This window comes from Chelonia mydas, chromosome 23 (genome assembly GCF_015237465.2).
Source record: "Chelonia mydas isolate rCheMyd1 chromosome 23, rCheMyd1.pri.v2, whole genome shotgun sequence".
NCBI classification, from domain to species: Eukaryota; Metazoa; Chordata; order Testudines; family Cheloniidae; genus Chelonia; species Chelonia mydas.
Genome location: NC_051263.2, coordinates 12,528,017 through 12,534,122, shown reverse-complemented (window position 1 = coordinate 12,534,122; position 6,106 = coordinate 12,528,017). Strand labels below are relative to the sequence as shown.

General features: G+C 39.9%; 1 long non-coding RNA gene across 1 annotated transcript; it reads left to right on the top strand.

The window, feature by feature from the left end:
- The first annotated feature begins 1,966 nt into the window (after nt 1-1,966).
- LOC122463670 lies at nt 1,967-4,160 on the top strand. Its single transcript, XR_006287248.1, has 2 exons — nt 1,967-2,478; nt 3,659-4,160. It is a non-coding gene; the product is annotated as an uncharacterized LOC122463670 (long non-coding RNA).
- Nucleotides 4,161-6,106: the final 1,946 nt, after the last annotated feature.

Sequence of the window (6,106 nt, the reverse complement as noted above, 5' to 3'; positions counted from 1 at the left end):
CTGGCCGCGTGTCTTCCTGGGGGGTCTCTCAGCTATCTGCGCAGAGCCGGGGCAGCACGCAGAGGGAACACACGCATGCAGCCAACTGTTATCAACATTGAACAGAGCAGAGCACCATACCGGTCGTGTCTGACAACAACTGTCAGGGCTGCCAATCACTAGCTCAACCACAAGTTTCAGAATTGACAGTGCTACTCAAATGCTAGGGGAGAATGATTCCTTCCCCTTCGGGCGTCACAGGGTAGAGGTCTGTGGCTTGGGTCATAACAGATGAGCGTAATGGTCCCTTCTGGCCCTAGAATCTAGGTCTGTACTGAATTCTTGGAGTAATTTAGATCAAGTCAGAAACAGAAAACGTGAGCAATAGATTCTTTCAAGGCCCTTTTAATTTCAAATATTGAATAGTCATACTAGAAGTGCAAGGAATGAACCTCAGCCTAGACTTATTCAGTCTTTAATTTAAAATAAGGATGCATGCTAGAAGCTCGCAAGACTTCACCCATCAGTCTCAGGGGGCTCTAGTATATCAAAGGCTTTTCCACCCTCCAGCAAGTGTTGGGGCCCGTCCCCTTGGCCAGAAGGTTCACCCTACTACATGCCCTTTCTTTTTTGCCAAGTCTCTAGAAATGCAATTTGAATCATTAGATGAGAACCTTCTTGGGGTGTGGTACCTCTCAGGAGGTGTTTGCAATGTGAGTGATTCACTACCCAGTCTTAGTACCTGAAGTAGCTGTGGTTCCCTACCGAACCGAGGAGAACACAATCATTCATACTATCCCAGCTTCACAGTGATAACTAATCTTACTACTATAGAATATGTACCCCAAAGATTCTGCGTGCGGTTGCAATGTCTGTCTCAAAGGTGTCTCATTAGTCTTTTAGAACTTGAGATGACCAGAATAGCTTGCCACTTTCTAAAATCTTGGCCTTGATATTTAATTTTGTAACTACTGTGGGGGCAGAAAGTACTCTTCGGAGGATAACTCTTTTCAGCAATCTTATCACATGGCTATTGGGCTCAAGATTAGGATTCCAGATTACTTTAGAATTTACATAAACCTTTAGAAAAAAGTATATAACAGTGCAGTGATGCATTGACAGATGGTGTTATTCTACTTCCAGTTTTCATGACCCGTCCCCTCCGTGTAATTCTATATTACACCTCGTTCTGAGGGATAAAGATAAGTAGCTCAAGGAGTTAAAAATTGATAGTTACCTAGACGAACGAGAGCATGAACTAATTTTATTTGCTGTGTGCAAACAGAATTATAGTCCCAACCAGCAGAACTGTCAAGAGAACTCTGGAGCCTTAGTATATCGTTTTTGTTGGGGCCACATCTTCTCCCATTTCACCCCAGTTACAGATGGGGGGGTGGAGAGGGTTCTGATTTGGGACTCTGGTACAATTGTTCCTCCTTTCCAATTTGCCATCAGCGCTGTCAACCAGGAATATAAATTTTTGGAACCTTGTACAAATTGTCAATTTCCCAAAGCTGAAAAGATTCATGAGCAAAAGTGGGTGGGAACGAAATAATAAGCATAAGAATGTAATTATCATTGAAAGTTGTTAAGACTGCTATACTAAATATCCATAAACCTACAATCCTCAAATCATATAAAAAGCACATCCTGGTAAAGCTTGGAAATGAAAGCAGCAAGGTTGCTTCCATGTAATTTTCAGAAACCTCATATTTCAGTTTTTTTTAAAGGAATTTTATCCTTTAGTTGAAGAAAAGACACGATGAGATGTCACACAAGACTTAGTGTCAAGAGAAAAATTGTTAGTAGTGAAGAGCTAGAATCAGATTGCTAGTCTGGCAGTCCAGCCGCATCCCTACAACTATTGAGATCTACGCTATGCAGTTTGTAACCAACCATCCTTAGCTGCAACGCTGTATTTCAATGCAGCAACTAGTTATGGGGCGTGTTTTGTACGGTAACATTTTCACTTTCATGTTTACTCGTTGTGCTTAGTAATTTGTAGAACGTGGACCTGAAAGATAAGGTTAATTGACGCCCTGACTTAGCAAAGAACTGGTAGCAGGATCAAATGGCAGTTAGAAAGAAATACTTTGGGACCTGGAAAAGTAATCTTCCCATTTTAGCTGTGTCATTTTGGTCTTTAATTTTGTTAGTGGTTGAAGAAGTAATTGATGGTGAATTTAAATGTCCTCAACGAAATAATGCGAGCATTTACTACAGCTTGGCATTTTTCTTTTTTCCAGCCCTTATTTTCCTTGTCCTGAGCTTGATACTTCAGCAGGATTTCATTGATTGGGTTCGCTGCTCAGAAAAACGCAGTAGGGACCGCACGTGTGAAATAGTGGGAAAGACTTCTGGAGCTGCTCTTTTATGGCGTGTGATTCTCCTCATTGATGGCCGATCCGCTGAGTGCATAAATAGGACATTTAAGGGAAGCAGCATAGAACCCACAGCACAAACAATGCCATCACAGCCATCCAGCGAAGCTTATCGCAGGTAAGAGCCCAAATGAAGTAGGGGACAGAACTATTTCAGGCATTTTTGAAAAACCCTGGAAAAAATGTAGTTAGAGAAATGGTTTTATGTTTTAGAACGATTTATTTATGTTGTAGAACGATTTATTTAAGTAGTAGTTTTGAATGTTATTTGACTATTTGTAATTGTGCTGTATGTATTACTTTTTTTTAAAAATAGCTATATCCATGTAAGTTAATAAACTCATCCTTCATGAAACTAAAGCTTTGACATTGAAAATATGTTAGAACTACTGGAATACTTCCATTAATATTTTGCACCCAGCTGCTAAATGACTTCTATAGGTAACTTTGAATAAAAGGAAAACAATCGTAGCTGGTGGAAATGAAACAGTTATAATTTAATAAAGACTACATTGGTTCGAAGTCTGGGTCTCCTTTATAATATTAGTACTTAGCAACAACAATGGATACCTGTGTCTTTTTTATTTCTTCAGATTTCTAAAAGGTAAAAAGCGTCCCCGTCTTTGTTTGCAGGTGCTCAGGCAATAAATAAAAATGCAATTTTAAGATCCAATTAAAGGATAACTCATGTGAATCAAAACGTTTTTGTGGTCAATAGCTCTTGTCAGATCAAAGTTTTTTAATGAGATCATAAATTTGCTTGACAAAAGTCGCTATGTTGACATTATATATTTAAATTTCCGTAAGGCATTAAATTAGCGTCACATCATATTCTGTTAAACGATAGCACATTAAAAATACAGTATACCGCATCTTAAATGAATTAAAACTGACTGCTAGATTTCGAAAAGAAATTATAAATGGGGAACTTCATCCAAAAGGTCCAGTGTTATTTAATATCTTTATTCATGATCTGGTGGAAAATATAAAATCTTTGCGGATAAACGCTGCAGATGACACAAGGCTTGGTAGAATAATAAATAAAGATAAAGACGGAATTTTAGTGACTTTGCCAAATCCGAACTCCAAAACGTTTGAGTTTCGTTCATCAGTCTTAGTAATACTGAAACATTTCCCTATTCCCCATTCCGATATCTGGTTGAAGAGCTTTTTTTGGTCATTTTTTTAATAGATCTATGCAGCTAAATTTATAGCAGAGGCCATATCCATTTTGGTGAGATGCAAAAGATGCATAAAGAAAAATTCCCATGAAAATAACTAGTTTTGCTTCCCCCCAGGTTTTTGGACTATTTGCCCTTTTTGTTATGATCGTTGTCTACTGCCTATACACACTTTACCCATTCTGCTTCTGCTGTAAAGATAAAGAAAAAATGAAGCGGACATAGAGCCAGCGCATACGAGAGAAAGAAGCTCAAATCTGTATGTCAAAAGAGGAAAAGTATGTGTAGGAAATAGTGCAGAATGTCCTGCGATCTAAGTTTCAGGATCACCTGAAAAATGTTCCGAATGACACAAGTATAACAGGTATATTTGAAGAAGTAAAAAACTTTCTTAACCAGCCAGCAACATCTCAAACTCCTCAAATGGACACTGAATTGGAAGTAAGGCTCGGATAACTACTAATACGTATATAATCTTCTTGGAAAAGGTGCAGTTCCACACATGCATAGTGGCTTTCCTATACCAATACAACCAGAACCCCCCCAACACTTTTTAAAAAGAATAAACATAATAGAATTTAACCAAAAAATCATACTTTATAATGTACGCTTCATATTAGCAAGTAGAAAACAGCTGTATGGCTGAGTATTCCCCACAATAGCTCCCACAGAGATGTTTGCACTGTTGTATCTCTGTTGGTCCCAGGATATTAAAAAGACAAGGTGGGTGAGGGAATATCTTTTATTGGATCAACTTCTCTTGGTGTGAGACACAATCTTTCAAGAGCTCTTCTTCATGTTCTGCATCTTGTCTTTCTGTAGAAATTAATGTTCATGTGGTTGATGTATCCTCAAGTAATAAGCCTAAAGACATGCAGTAATCTGCTGATCAGGCCATATTCTGTTTATTTAATGGCAGTTTCTTTGTGCATTAAAATCATAAGCAGATATCACTGGTGCTGAGGATTTTAAATCTGTGCCCTCTGTCTGTTTCAGAGCTGTACGTTTCTAAAACCATGGAATGTTTCATTTGGTTTGGTCAGGTTTAAGGACCCTTTTCTAATTCCTCTATGATTGCTTGTACTTCGGACTGAACAAAAGTCATCGATTCAATAGCTCAGATGGTCAGTTAGTTTTTCTGGATTTGTGCTGGAAATGGCCCACCTTGATTATCATACACATTGTAAGGAGAGTGGTCACTTTGGATGAGCTATTACCAGCAGGAGAGTGAGTTTGTGGGTGTATGGGGGTGGGGGGGGTTGAGAAAACCTGGATTTGTGCTGGAAATGACCCACCTTGATTATCATGCACATTGTAGGGAGAGTGGTCACTTTGGATAAGCTATTACCAGCAGGAGAGTGAGTTTGTGGGGGGGGGGAGGGTGAGAAAACCTGGATTTGTGCTGCAAATGACCCAACTTGATGATCACTTTAGATAAGCTATTACCAGCAGGAGAGTGGGGTGGGAGGAGGTATTGTTTCATGGTCTCTGTGTGTATATAATGTCTTCTGCAGTTTCCACAGTATGCATCCGACGAAGTGAGCTGTAGCTCACGAAAGCTCATGCTCAAATAAATTGGTTAGTCTCTAAGGTGCCACAAGTACGCCTTTTCTTTTTGCGAATACAGACTAACACGGCTGTTACTCTGAAATTTTTCTTACTATGCTCACTGAATTTTCTTTGTAATTATCTTTCTTATTTTTATGTATCAAACCTTTAAAATAAAATTATTTTGGAATACACCATTTGTTTAATCTTTTTTTATTTTTTAACAAGAATGATCGTGTTACACCTTTTGACCTGAGGGGATTATTCAAAATTCGGGGTCTTGCAGGTTGTTCCAGTTGGGAGGACAAATTGATGATGGAGTCAGGTATCTTTGTTGCAATCCTTTTTATTTACAAAGAATGGACAGAGGACGGTATTCCTGAGAACCGAACGAGCAAACAACAGGTTATCATAGTCTATTGTGGCTCCACGGCGGATAATGGTAGCAGTGCAATCAGGCAGGAGAACCCTGAGGTTCTAAAAAGGTCAAATAGGGTGTTTCCCTGTGCGCAACTGATACAGCGGTGCTGAGGGTGCCCCAGACACGAGGTGTGCCTCCTACCAGGGGACAGGTGTGTTTAACTCGTAGGGGTGGGACTGAGTCGAACCCTCCCCTTCCCTTCTCTCCCTTTCCGGCCACTTTGCAATTCATTGGGCCACAGGGCAACCAAGCGAGCTCGGCTCGGGTAGTGCTACTCCAAACCGAGGATAGAGAGTTGGCTACAAACCGCAAAGGACAACGGTTGGAGCAGTGGGGTGAAGTTTGGAGCGAACAAAGAAAGAGCAGCCGCAAGCTGGAAAACAATGAGCTTTGGATTGGTAACTGGTTAAAAGATAGGAAACAAAGGGTAGGAATAAATTGTCAGTTTTCAGAATGGAAGTAGTGGTGTCCCCCAGGGGTCTGTTCTGGGACCAGCCCTAGTCAACATATTCCTAAATGATCTGGAAAAAGGGGTAAACAGTGAGCTGGCAAAATCTGCAGATGATTCAAAATTACTCAAGATAGTTAAGACCCAG